This window comes from Mesoplodon mirus, assembly GCF_964341445.2.
Source record: "Mesoplodon mirus genome assembly, chromosome: 11".
Taxonomy (NCBI): Eukaryota; Metazoa; Chordata; class Mammalia; order Artiodactyla; family Ziphiidae; genus Mesoplodon; species Mesoplodon mirus.
The window spans coordinates 66,990,184-67,004,611 of NC_138987.1; the positions used below are offsets into that span (position 1 = coordinate 66,990,184).

At 40.9% G+C, this 14,428-nt stretch overlaps 1 protein-coding gene across 1 annotated transcript in view; it reads left to right on the forward strand.

Annotated features, from left to right (window-relative positions):
• SRGAP1 (SLIT-ROBO Rho GTPase activating protein 1) overlaps nucleotides 1–14,428 on the forward strand; it is a 280,442-nt gene that overhangs the window by 163,952 nt on the left and 102,062 nt on the right. The window lies entirely within an intron of this gene.

The window sequence follows — 14,428 nt, forward strand, 5'->3', positions numbered from 1 at the left end:
TTTATAAAATGAGTGATATTCTTATAAAATCCACTTTCCAGGTTTTTCTACATGTGTGATAAATTTGTTTTTATGCAGCATGTTTACTACACCTGTGCTTTTGAATTAACTTGACAGTTTCCTCCTTCAGAAACCTTTAACTTTATGTGCAAAAGCCTCATGTTATAAGGTCATATCCATATAAAAGGCCATTTATTAGCCCATGCTTGGTGTGATTTATTAATTTCTGATAACCTAAGGTATCAACCATTTCTAGAAATCCTGGATGTAGAATTTAAAAGTTAAATCAGCATTGTGCCTCTGAGACTTCCACAGAAGAAATTCTGTCTTCTTCCATTGAACTATTTTAAGATGAGGGCTTCATGGCACTCTCCTTGTGGTTCCCTTTGCTTGGTCATTGTTTTACCTAGAAATATAAATCATTCTCTAATACTTTAAAAAATAAATCTGCTGGTTGTCATGGCATCATAAACAAGAGCCTGTTGTTTATGGTCTGGAACTAGTAATACTAGTCAGAGCAACACTGGCAAAGATAAACTTGACTGTTGAATACAAGAAAATTTGGTAGAATGTCATGAAAATTTTATCTCAGTGAGGGATGTGTATAGAGAAATTTCTCCTGGATTCAGCCTATCAAGTGGAATTAGACATCTAGGAGACTCTATAGTTGAATCAAGTAAGTTGATAACTCCTCAAACCTCTCATCAGTATCAGTCTGAAAGCCTGAAGGAGCCAGATTCTAGAAAAGTCACCAGAGTTTAAATAACCCTGTCAGTCATTTAATCTCTGAATCAGTTGAGGAATCAAGGCATAGAGGAGACAGGCAGTGAGGTTTTAATTAGGTAGTCTGTAGATCACTTTGAGCTCTTGGGAGATAAGTTTACTTTAACCAAACCAGAGAGCATGCACATTTGAGGTCAGATGTCATGTTCTGTGGGGAAAGACCGTCTTATTATACACACACACACAGACGCACACACACACTTTTTACTCTGAAAGATGGTCTCTCTTGCAATTTAAGTTCAGATACATAAATTCTGTCATGTTCAAATGAAATCTATCCATTATATATATTCAGTTTACATTCAGAAAGGAAGAAAAAGTGAGGAGTGTTTGAACAGGGGACCAAGGTTTGAGGGAATGCGGTTTAGGTTCTTTTTTTTTTTTTTTTGCGGTACGCAGGCCTCTCACTGTTGTGGCCTCTCCCGTTGCGGAGCACAGGCTCCGGACGCGCAGGCTCAGCGGCCATGGCTCACGGGCCCAGCCGCTCCGCGGCATGTGGGATCCTCCCGGACCGGGGCACGAACCTGTGTCCCCTGCATCAGCAGGCGGACTGTCAACCACTGCGCCACCAGGGAAGCCCGGTTTAGGTTCTTTATTCAACCACTGACTGGTCACGAATAAATTACCTTCTGAGTTGCATCATGCATAGAATTTTTTACGACTAATGACGTAATAATGATTGTTGAAGTAAAGTGTAAAATATGTAGCCTGAGGGAATTGAGGATGCTATTTAATTGCCTTTTCAAACAAATATTCACTCCTCCCTTTCTCACAACCCTTGATACTCCTTGGGAGTTGAAGGTGAGCTCCTTTTTGAGAGGTACATTAACTTCCTTAAACCAGAGGAGTGCTTTTTATTAAATTACAGTCCAACCTTAGTGGTAGGCAGTAGCCTCATGTGTGGGCTTCCCTGCCCCAAAATAGTTCTCTCACAGGTCTATTGATTATTCCAAGCATTCTATCAGAAGGCTTTGTCTTAAATAAAATACAAATGCCCAGGACAAATAGAAAGAGATGCCTTATGATCATTTCTACCTTAGAATGAACCGAGATTTATCAGATTCTTTGAGAACGGGTTGTATCCATGGGGCACGAAGGCCTGGACCTCTGAGCAGGAGAGAGAGGATGGTGGCATCTGAGTGCTGTCTGGAAGGAGAGGAAAGGCTTTGAAGACATGCATCTCCTTTTCTATATTTTTGCCTCAACCTTGCCTTTATTTACAGAAACAGGGCCTCAAATTGGTTTTGAACCTACCACATGGGCCAGCCACAGCAGTTAGGATTACTTGGGCCTTGAGTAACAGAGGTACTCAGAATAATGGCGTAAACAAGATAGAAGTTTAACCTCTCTCTCACATAAAAGCAGTTCAGAGGTTGGCAGCACAGGACTGGTATGGGGGTTACATAAAGCCATCAAAGAATCAGGCTCCTCCTAATACACAGTTCAGAGAAACCTAATTGTATCTTTGTTCTTAGAGTTCAAGATAGTTGCTGGAGCTCTAGCCATTACATCTGCTTTCCTGAAATGGAGAAAGGAGATGCCAACAGAATGCAGAAGGGAGAGAAGGGCAGGTCCTCTGTCTCTTATGAAGACTTAATGAAGGTTCCATATAACACTTTCATATACATCTCATTGGCCAGAACTCAGAAACACAGTTTCACAGGCTTCAAGGAAGTCTGGGAGTTATAGTCTTTTAGTTGGCCAGCTCGTTGACAGCCAGTTAAAAATTGAGGATTTTGTTAATTTGATAGAGAAAGGGAGATATTTTTTAGGTAACTAGACCTGCCTTTCAAAGTAGCTAACATTTATTAAATGCTTATTATATATGGCTAGTTATTGTGCTAAGCACACGCATTATTTTATGTAATCCTCACAGTGTCTCTATGAGGCAGTTACTATCATTATCCCCATTTCACAGATGAGGAAACTAAGGCTCAGAGAGGCTTGCCTAGATTGCACAATAAGTAGTAGAGTGGGATCTCAAGTCCAGGTCTGGCTCCAGAGCCTCTGCGGGTCTGTCATTTTATCTCTGTTGCCATAGTTTTGGGAAACCATTCTCTAACAAAGATCTCTAAATGTTAATGCCACCCTAACAACACAAAGCACCTAAGCCATTTATCACTTGTTCCTTTGTATTTTTTTTAAATCAATGGCATTAATGTTGCTTTAACAAAAACATAGGTGAAAAATTGAACATGTGCCTCACTGGCAACCTGTACTTCTTAGAAATGTTCATTTAAATGATCTAACAAAAAGGAAAAAGAAATAAAATGAAAAAATACAAAACCAACAACAGAAAAAACTAAAAAGTTAAAATTAAAAAAAAAAAGATCTAACAGATGGGACTCATTGGGCTAAAAAGTAAGAGTGAACCAAGATCTTCAAATCCCCTTTCTAAGTCTAATCCACTAATTAACTGCCTTTTCAGTTTAACATGTGAAAGAGAACTAAAGTAGGGTTAAGAAAGCAGGGAGACTGCTGTGCTTTAAGGAAACAGAATTGACTGGACTCACATTGAACTTGAATTTGAATCTCAGCTCACTTAGCCAATCTGGGCATCCGTATTAGTCTGGGAGAAACAGAACCAATAGATTAGATAGATAGATAGATATGGGAGAGAAATTGATTTTAAGAAGTTGATGTGTGCGGTGTGGAGGCTGAGAAGTCCCCAAATCAGCAGGCAGCAAGCTGGAGAGCCAGAAGGTATTTCCAGTCCGTCCAAAGGCCTGAGAACCAGGAGAGCTGATGGTGTAAGTTCCAGCCCGAGTTCAAGTCCAAAGCAGAAGACCATGTCTCACCTCGAAGACAGGCAGAGAGAGCAAATTCTCTGTTACTCAGCTCTTTATTCTATTCAGGCCCTCAATGTATTGGATAAGGCTCACCCATGTTGTTAGGAAAACTAGTTTATTCATTCCACAGGTTTTGAATGCCTCCTACCATGCCAGGCACTTGTAGATGTACTGGGGTGTATAATAGATGTGAATAAAAACAGTCCCTGTTACTTCCTCTCAGGGCATTTATATTCTAGGGAGGAGAAACAGACAATAAACCAATAAATACATAATATGGCAGGTGTAAGTGCTAAGAGAAAAAATAAAGCTGAGTTAATACAGATTAAGCATTCAGAACAGTGCCTGGCACATAGTAAATGCTTCATAAATGTAGGCAGTTAGTGTCATCCTCATCGTCTTTGTCATCGTCCTCATCATCGGTGAAGTGGAGATGGCAACAGCTCCTTGTCTGCCTCTCGGAGTAAAGGTGGAGATCAGGGATGATATTAATAGTAATTTCAGATGGTTTTTCCTTATAATCAGTATATATTAGTTTTGTACAAAAAGAAAAAGGATGGCAACTTCCTGTTAGAAAACCAAATCAATAGTAAATGTGAACAGGGCTGTGACTGGGTTAGTGGAGAAGTGAAAAGGCAAAAATGGAAAAATGGTGACACAAAAGGTTAAAAGGAACATTCAAACCAAAATTTGCCTTCATCAGTCTGGTAAAGGGCTCATCATAAAACAGTGGTTTGAAGTGTTAAGCCTGTCCCCTCATACCAAAATCTCAAAAGGTTATGCTGTATTTTAGGGGAAAAACAATTATTTGTCCTATATTAATATTTCTTTACTTTGCCTAGGTTTTACAGCATTATACTCAGTGTTTTGAAAAACAAGGCGCTTACCATCCTCAGTAAGCAAATTCTAACGGAGATTAACACAGATGTCATGGTAAATCCACGTGAAATTGATTGTTAATTATGTGTAATTGCTGATTACTCTCTCCATACATCAGTGACACACATGGCTAGCCAGAGTCAAGAGATAATCCATCTTCAAATTCCATTAAATCAAGAAGAAAGAACAGAGAAAATGAAGATTTATCCACCCCTTACCATGAGGCACATGCAGGATCCCATTCATTTCTCACAGCAGTCCTATGAGGCAGGTATTCCTAATCCCAAGCTTACTAATGGGAGCCGGGGCTCCAAATAATTAGCTCAGGGTCACACAGATAGTAGATGAATGCTCCAAAATCTCAGCCCAGTTCCATCCCCAAGGCCCATCAGTTCCCCACTGCACAGCTGCCTTAGGTAAGGATGTGCAGGACAGGTGGGGAGAAGAAGGGTGGAGCCTGATCTAATAGGTAAAACTCAGAGTTGAAACTGTTACACTGCACGCTCTGATTGCCACTTGTAAAAACTTGATTGAGCTTTCCAGATTGTTGATGTGGGTTACAAGATGGGCAAACCCAAACGGCTTTGGGTTTGCACACTCAGCTTTAATATTAGGATATGTTCATTTGGGGGCCGCCTCTTTAAAACATAGCTTCTCATATAGCTTTAGTGTTATACGTGTCAACACCACCTGTTCAGCTGTGTGTTCTCACATGGTGATTAGTGCTAAGCATCCATTACTGGCTATTCCACGCACCTTTGTTTTCTCCCTTCCGAGCCCTAGCTCTAATTTGCCTAACAAATGTAAATAGAGAATAGAAGCTGTCCCAGTACAAACCCAAGTCTTTTGAGCCTCTTGTACAGGAGTTATTCGGAAAACAGGGTTTCTGAATGCACACAGATATCCACGCTGGCCTTTATATATCTTTGAACCAGTTTAAAATGTTAAAATAAAAAGCTAATTATTTTTAGAGGAGATGGGAGGGAAGACACTTTATTATTTCAAGCCCTTCTTAGAAAACTCCACCTCTGAGGACTGCTGAGGAAAGCTTCCTTGGCTGGCTTTGTGAGCCTCCCACAAACCAGGAGCTAATGCATTCTTCTATAAGAAGGAACATGCCCCAGGCAAGGTTGAAAGGTCATTCTGAAAAAGCCCAAGATACTTGCCACATCCTATCAGAAGATTTTTCTCTGTGCCTCCAAGAGGTTTTTGGGTTTTTTTGTTTTGTTTTGTTCTGGTTAAGTATTTATTTTAGCTCACGGGCATTTGAAGTATTTGAAATATATATTTCTGTAGTGAAAATGCAAATTCATTGCTTTGAGAGGGACTACAAAGAGGTCTGGGTCTCGGAACAAAACACTGAACAAAGAGAAATAAGGCATAAAGGTTATGTAAAAGGCTCCCCAAAATGAAAACCTCTCTGGAATACCACATTCTCCGTGATGCCACCTGGAAAACTTTTAAAAAGCAGTCTATTTAGAGATCCTGGGCTGACAAAGTGTTTCCATATATCCTTGCCCTGGCTTTATTACTAGACACTTAGTTGGAAAGAAAGAGAGGTATTGGGATCACATGACTCCCTGCCAACTTCTGAATTCTAATCTTGGCCTTGACACAGACGGACTTTAGAGACCAGGTTCGATAGTTTAACCTGGATTCATCTTCCTGCCAAAACGATTGAGATTAATAAAATTTCCATTGGAAGACTCTCTAAAGACAGCTGTTGTTTTTTTCTTTAATTTTTAAAAAATGTTATTGAAATATAGTTGATTTACAGTGTTGTGTTATTTTCAGGTGTACAGAAAAGTGATTCAGTTGTTTATATTTTATATATATTCTTTTTTTTACATTCTCTTCCATTATACATTATTACAAGATTTTGAGTATAGTTCCCTGTGCTATACAGTAGGTCCCTGTTGGTTATCTGTTTTATATAGAGTAATGTGTATATGTTAATCCAAAACTCCTAATTTATCCCTACCCCACCCCAGGACATCTGTTTGATAAGAACTTTATATGTAGATGTCTTTTAGGGTACCCTGCTAATTAATGAGGTGAAATGCTCGCTAGCTCCTGCTTGGAATTTTTCTTTTCTCTCTGAGATTTGAGAATTAGTTATGGTTAGTGCTTATGAACTACAAATAAAACTGTCTTTTAAAAGAAGTGAGCAATATGAACTGAAAACAATTATTTGGCTTAGAAATGAAAAAAAAGTGTTAGAAATTATAGTTTAGTAAAAACAAAACATTTCTAAAGCATGTTTCGTATCAAGAATCCTTCTCAGAGTATTTTATCCAAACTATTACATTCTGAAATATAGTATAGTATGACTTTTAAATGATTAGAATGCTTTAATAACAATCAGAATGTTTCATTTGTATTGGGTAATTAAGGTACTTAGCTTTGTTTATCATTATTCATCAAAACCAAATATATAATACATATACATAGAATAAATCATGGGCATTTTCCTTAGATTTATTGTCTCAAAATGGACTAGAAATGTTGGCCAGTAAAAATCATGTGACGGGAATGAAGATCTAAATCTGTGGAGCCGGGTGATCCATTTCAACATATCTTAACTCACATGATTATCGGATAGAATTTTAGCGCTGAATGGGCCTTTAGAAATGATCAAATTAACCACCTCATGTAGGGAGACCATCACAGAGACTCAGATTAAGTGATTAAAGTCCCAAGTTGGAACTGTAACCCAGGTTTTTATTTTAATTCAAATTAGTAAATAGGGCCCTACTATGTATGTGCTACTGTGCTGGGAGCTTTAGGCAAGACAGTACCAGAAGTCTGGCAAATAAAAGCTGAACAAGGACTAAATAGCAACAGCTAACCTTTATCTGGTACTATTCTAAGCAGTTTATATAATTAGCTCTTTAAATTCTTCCAAGGCCCTACAGGGTAGATGAAGCACAGAAAGGTTAGGTACTTTGCCCAAGGTCACACAGCTAGGAAGTCTCAGACCAAGCAGAGTCAAAAGGCTCAGCTCTCACACTGTACTCCCTTTTTTTAAGTATATTTATTTATTTTATTAATTTAATTTTGGCTGCGTTGGGTCTTCGTTGCTGTGCACCGTCTTTCTCTAGTTGCGGCAACCAGGGGCTACTCTTCGTTGCCGCGGGCGTGCTTCTCATTGCGGTGGCTTCTCTTGTTTCAGAGCACGGGCTCTAGGCGCACGGGCTTCTGTAGTTGTGGCACGAGGGCTCAGTAGTTGTGGCTCGCAGGCTCAGTAGTTTTGGCACACGGGCTTAGTTGCTCCGTGGCATGTGGGATCTTCCCGGATCAGGGCTCGAACCCGTGTTCCCTGCATTGGCAGGCGGATTCTTAACCACTGCGCCACCAAGGAAGTCCCAGTACTCCCTTTTTAATGGTGATTATAACTTAAGGCAGACCATTATGTACTAACAGAAAGGTTCAGCTAGAGGGCTTTGGAGTTCCAAAGAGAGAGGTCCACCCTGAGGATTAAGAAAAATTCAGAGAGGAAAGGGTCTGAAAATGGACAGGATTTTACGAGTAGGACAGATGGAGAGAAGTTGGGGAAGGTTTTTTAGGCAATAGGAGCAATGTGAGCCAAGGCATACAATTAGGACGAACACAAGGCATATTCATAGAATTTCCCTCTGGAGCCATATCTAGAGAGAAAGGAAAAAAATCACAAGTTGAAAGATTTCAGGAGAGTACCAAATGAGATTCTAAACGACATAGGCAGCAAAATATGGTTAGACATCTGGTCAAAAGCAATTTGAAAGCTCAAAAATCTTTCTTGCATAGATTAACAAAGGCCTCTCACCTTCTTTTTTTCTCTCTTCTTTTTTTTTTTTTTTTTTTTTTTTTTTGCTGTACGCGGGCCTCTCACTGTTGTGGCCTCTCCCGTTGCGGAGCACAGGCTCCGGACGCGCAGGCTCAGCGGCCATGGCTCACGGGCCCAGCCGCTCCGCGGCATATGGGATCCTCCCAGACCGGGGCACGAACCCGTATCCCCTGCATCGGCAGGCGGACTCTCAACCACTGCGCCACCAGGGAGGCCCTCTCTCTTCTTTTTAATAAATGGAATGAGAGGTATTGAATTTGAGAAACAGGTTTATGTGTCAAGTTCTAAACCATTTTCCATTCAAAGAAAAGGATTCCATATCATTCTTTCCATTTTAGTTGATGCTACAATTCCAAGGGTTTCAGGTCTTCTATGATTTTAAAATTCTAAGTGTCTGGTGTCCTCAGCTTAAATATTTCATATACTAAACCATATAACTTAAATGTCTAATATACACGTGTAATGTTGAAGACATGTGAAACATTTCCCTGAAAAGAATTAATGATTTAAAATTGCAGGTGACTTTGAAATTCTAGTAAATTTGTTGGCCTTTCATTATACATGTATTTTCCCCCTCAACGTTGCCAACTGCTTGAAACTCTCCCTTCACCACTTCTGCTGCCACTGTGTTCACTATGGCCCTGGTTAATATGTATTCCAAGTGCCAGTTTGTGGGTATTACTCTTTCAGTAGCTTAAACTTGTAAGCTATTCAGGGCCTCTGAAGACTTCTTATGAAAACGCTTTTTGAAACAAGGACTTTCTGATGACCTTCCCTATCACTGACTTTCTCTGTTGACTTGTTGGGCAAGGATTAAGTCTCTTTGCAGCTCAGTTTCTTTGATGGATAGAACAAAGACCATCCCTCTGCTCTCAACCTTCAGGTGTGTGAGAGTAAACAAGTGAGCATTGACACTAAACACTGGCTGAGGCTATTGTGGGCTTTAAAGATAAGATGGGAGGGGTGGTATTTTATAATTTTTGTAGCAACCATGAAACACTCACTGTTTGCCAGTTACCACTGTAAGTGCTTGGCATGTATTAATTCATTTTATCTTCACAGCAACCTTAGAGGTATGATTCTTATTCCTCATTACAGGTGAGAAAACTGTGGAACGTGATAAAAGGCAAAACAAGAATCTGAACCCAGGCAGTCTGATTCCTGAATTTAACCATTAGGTCTGTTGAGAAATGGAATCGGTTATCTTTTAAGATGATGCTCTCCTCCTTTGTAGAGTGGCTGCCCAGCAGCACTTGTATGGAGAGGGTTTGTGATTTGTAAGTTTCTAGGATTTATGGAATGCCATTATTCAGCATTTGTTCCAAATCTCAAACTCTGTTCCCTGTCTCTACGTCGGTTAAATGGAAAGTACTAAAAGCATAGTTGCCTCAGCTCTAAAATTATTAGAGGATCATCTCTGTTGCGTCCAGGTGATACACACTGAGAGGCTGGGAGGAGCCTTTCAATAAATTTACAGGTCCCGTTAATATATTGATGGCAAACAGCCCTGTCATCAATGAGTTAGACTTGTGAGATATTTCCATATATGGTGTTGGGTGCTGGGCTAGATAGAGGTCTCCACAGCTCTGTGTAAACCTCCCAAGGGCTTCCTGGAGAAGCTGACACCTGATTTTATGACAAAGAAGGGTGGGAAGGGCCTTCCAAAAAAGCAATTCGTGTGTGAGGAAAAGCACAGATGCATGAAAGTGCATTGCCTGTGCAGGGAACTCCATGTGCTTGAATATTGCCAGAGTAATAGCAAATCATTCATGTCAGATTACAGGGAATATTAAGCTGGACTTTGTTCAGATCCTCTGCCCTTACCAATTTCTCTTTACCCCACTACAAATGGAGTGCTTGAGAGACAAGAAAGGAAAATATTTTCTGCAAAATTAGAAGTTCCTGGATAAAATGACATTTATTTCATGTTAAAAATCTCTGATCATTGTGAAGTGGGCAGATATTATACCAAATTGTTCATTGCTCTCATGAAAAATAATCCTGATGAACCTAGTATAAATCAATAGAGAATAAAATATAATTGGATTTCTAGTAATAGAATGTAAAGGAATCAAAAAAGACAAGGCCTGTTTGTGGTACATTTTATGGGGCTCAAGAAATTTTTGCTGGGGCTTCCCTGGTGGCGCAGTGGTTGAGAGTCCGCCTGCCGATGCAGGGGACACGGGTTCGTGCCCCGGTCCGGGAAGATCCCACATGCCATGGAGCGGCTGGGCCCGTGAGCCATGGCCGCTGAGCCTACGCATCCAGAACCTGTGCTCCACAATGGGAGAGGCCACAGCAGTGAGAGGCCCACATACCGCAAAAAAAAAAAAAAAATATATATATATATATATATAGTTAAATTTAGCACTTTGAAAAAGATGACTAATGCCCTGCTTTAACTTAAATATAACAGTCAAAGATAAAAGCAGGTAGCAAATCCTTGTGTCAACCCTGCACCTACCAGATAGTTCCTGGGTTTTCCTCCTTAATGAGCACTTGATGATTGATCACTAATCAGTTTGAGAGCTAATTAAAGTCACTAGAGTGATAGATACCCCAGTTTAAGATTCATCAGTATAATAGTACATTAGAGTATACAGGCATTGTTCATTTCTAGATATTTTCTGTGCAGCAAAGCAGATGAGTTATGGCCTCAGAGCCCATGGGAAATTCTAGGAGGAATATTATGTCCTCGGCATAGCATGGTATACTGTTTGCTGCCTCAATCAACAGAAGCAGGAGATAATTAGTATAATTAATAGGTTTTTCCTTTTGATTAAAATTTACCTGCCATCTACCCTGACACTGAAAAAAATCAGCCTCTTTAGCAACTGAGAAGTATATTTTATATAGATGTACTTCCCCAAACAATAAATACTTGTGATACTTGTTGAAATCATGGACTCATAGAATTTTAGAGTTGGAAAAGGCCTGAGCGATTACATGATCCAGCCACGTCCTTTATAGGTGGGAACGCTCTGTGCCAGCAGGGTTAGACAGAGCCTTGCCACAAGGTCACAGTCAAGGCCTGGCAGACTGAGGGTTCACACGCTTGGATATTTAGGACCTAAAAGCTCCTTCTACTATCACAGGCTCTTGTAGGTTCTTGTTGAAGATGGAGAAGAAAATAGTAAATCCCCAACAGAAAGCAAAACATGAATGACAGTCCGGATGCTCTTTTCATATAGACTGCTAAATGCCATCCTATGTTGTTTCCTCTGAGCATCATCAAATATTCTCCATTTCAGGGGGTGTATTAAAATTCTCATGGAAAGAGGCCTTTTAGTTACATGATCAGTTTTTCTATGGTCAAACCTCTAGTTTGTGCTTTTTCTTTCATTCCACAGTTTTCAAAGTGTTTGAGGTTCATAGTTTTATTTGATTGATTGCCTAATTTTGGTCCTGTCAGGAGACCTCATGTTGCCATCTCTAATAGATGAAAGTCACACTGAGGGTCAGAAAGACTGAGGTTACAGAACTATTTTGCAGCAAAGCTAGGACCAAAATCCAGGTCTGTTGGATTTTATAGATCTATAAAATGCTGCTCTTCGTAATTACTCCTGAAACAAAACCTTTCACACCACACTGAACAGAATAGAATTATTTTTGTGACTTTCATTAGCCTTACTTTCTCCCTTTGCATGTGTGTTCTCTGTTTTTCCCTTTGTTTTGTTTATTCTCTGTATCTCTGTTGCCCTGTCATTTGGTTGGTTAGCAGCCAGCAGGGTCCAGAGTCCCAGACAATGCCTTTTGTTCAAAGCATTTGTTTGGATTATACATATAATTTGATGATAAATTCATACTGTTTTACTGATTTCATTTCAGTGGAGCCACTGAAGCTTTCTTTGATAAACCAGCTATAAAGTCGGGATCTCACGCTCTTTAATTGTTCATCTGGAACTATTTGCTCATTTCTAAAGCGCTTTGCTGAAATTCTTACCGTACACGTAAATGGGAATATCACTCCTTTCCTCTCCTTTACCTCTGTTGGAAATGATAGTCTTTCCAGTCATGGAGAAATCATTACCTATTATTAAAATGAAATGTGGTAATTGTTTCAAATAGCAATAGCTGACATTGACTGTGCACTTATTATGTGTCAGGCTCTTTTTTCTGTGCTCTTTACATGTCACGACACATCTAATCCTTCCAACTACCCTATGCATGCAGTGAGTAAGAATGTTATGCCCATTTTACAGTGAAGAAATGAAGGCACAGAAAGGTTAAGTTACTTGCTCAAGATCACACAGTAAGTGCAGAGGCAGGATTTGAGCCCAAGCAGTCTGTTCTGTGGGTCTAAGCTCTTAACTACCAGTATACTACCTCTCAAAGTGAGTTCTCCTATAAATGTTACTCTTCAAATATAATTAAGTTTTGTAAATTCTGCTTTCATTGACTTATAGTGAACCATACAAGCCTGGGGAAAGGAAGTGGGAGAGTTCACCATTGTAACAGTCCTATTGACCACTCATTACCTTGGGGATCAGCAACTTTTCCTGCCCTGATGCCACAAATGAGAATAAAATATACTAATAAGTGTCCCTCGCAGGCTTTAAGTGGGAGATGGGGCATTGGGGTGGGAACTGAGATCCATTGTGGGCATTGACTGAGTAACATTCATGTTCTGGGTGGGATTCTCCTGTCTTTACATCTTTATATAAATAAAATATATCCCCCCTCCCACCCCAACTTTCTCTCCAAGTGAGCTCCCAGACTTAAATGAAGCTGTTTAGAAGGAAGCCTAGGAGTCTTCTCCACCTGACTTGCACTCAGCCTACCTACCCTGAAGTCCATGAGTGCTTCCCTCCCCACCTCTTATTTGTCTTCAGTAAGAGTAGGCCTGCCTTTATGTCTTTACTGGGTAGGGACTGTGTCTTTCATCTCTAGCTTCAGGGCCTAGCACAATGCCTGCCTTATGGATACTCAGTAGCTGTTTGGTGGATGAGTAAATGCAGATCACTATGCACTGCTCCCTGAAACCTGGGTAATTTTCCAGTAAATTACACTTAATTTTACAGTAACTGTCAGCATACATCAAAAAGGATGCTGGGCTTCCCTGGTGGCGCAGTGGTTGAGAGTCCGCCTGCCGATGCAGGGGACACCTGTTAGTGCCCCGGTCCGGGAAGATCCCACATGCCGCGGAGCGGCTGGGCCCGTGAGCCATGGCCGCTGAGCCTGCGCATCCGGAGCCTGTGCTCTGCAACGGGAGAGGCCACAACGGTGAGAGGCCCACGTACCGCAAAAAAAAAAAAAAAAAAAAAAGGGTGCTAATGATGAGATGGACATTGCAGAGAGGCTAGAAGCCTTCCTAAGTGTGACTTCAGGTGGTGTGTTTTATGAACATGTAGGTATCTATGCCATCAACTCCTGGGTACTCGTCACTGGTATATTAGATTAGTTTTTAAGAGGTTTTGGCTGTCCCGAGTTGTAATATGAAACAGCAGGAGAGGCCTCCATCAGGTCTGCTTTTACTGTACTCAGTTCTCCAGCTGCTTTGTCTTTGGGAGGCACTGGCCTGCACCTCTCTGCTTACAGCCAGAATGTGAAGCCAGTTAGTCTGGCTGCGGAGCCTGTGTACTTGCTTCTACATCATACCTTAGAAACTGTCAAGAAAGAGAACTGCCCACCCTGTTCTGTGCTTCCCATGCATTGTATCACTTAATCCCAATTTCACCTCAGAGGAACTGGGGCTCAAGAAAGTTAAGAAACTTGCCCAGCTGATAAGCAGTAGCACGAGAACTCAAATCCAGGTCTGCCCGGCTCTGTATTCATCGCCAAGGTTGGCTCAGTTTACTAAAGGGCAGGAAAGCTCAAGGTTGCTGGTGTAAAGATCGCAGCATGCAGTGTTACGATGCTGTCTGAAAAGTAGTTCCTGCCTACTGCCCCTATTTAAACTAAGCTCCAGAGACACAGCTTGGCTCAGCAGAAGCTATGGTCTACACAGAGGAACAGAGGCTGTGTGAGCCCCTGAAGGAGTCAGGCTTACAGCACAGCTCCTGGGGCTCAGCCTAGGGTGGCCCGGGAGCCCTGCCTTCCCCATGAACCTGAGAGCTTCGTGGGAATGGACTTCCAAGGTGGTGGTCCTACCCTGATGGTTTTGTTAATCTGGCACTGGCAGAAACTCGGTTACAGTTAGAGCCCTCTCATG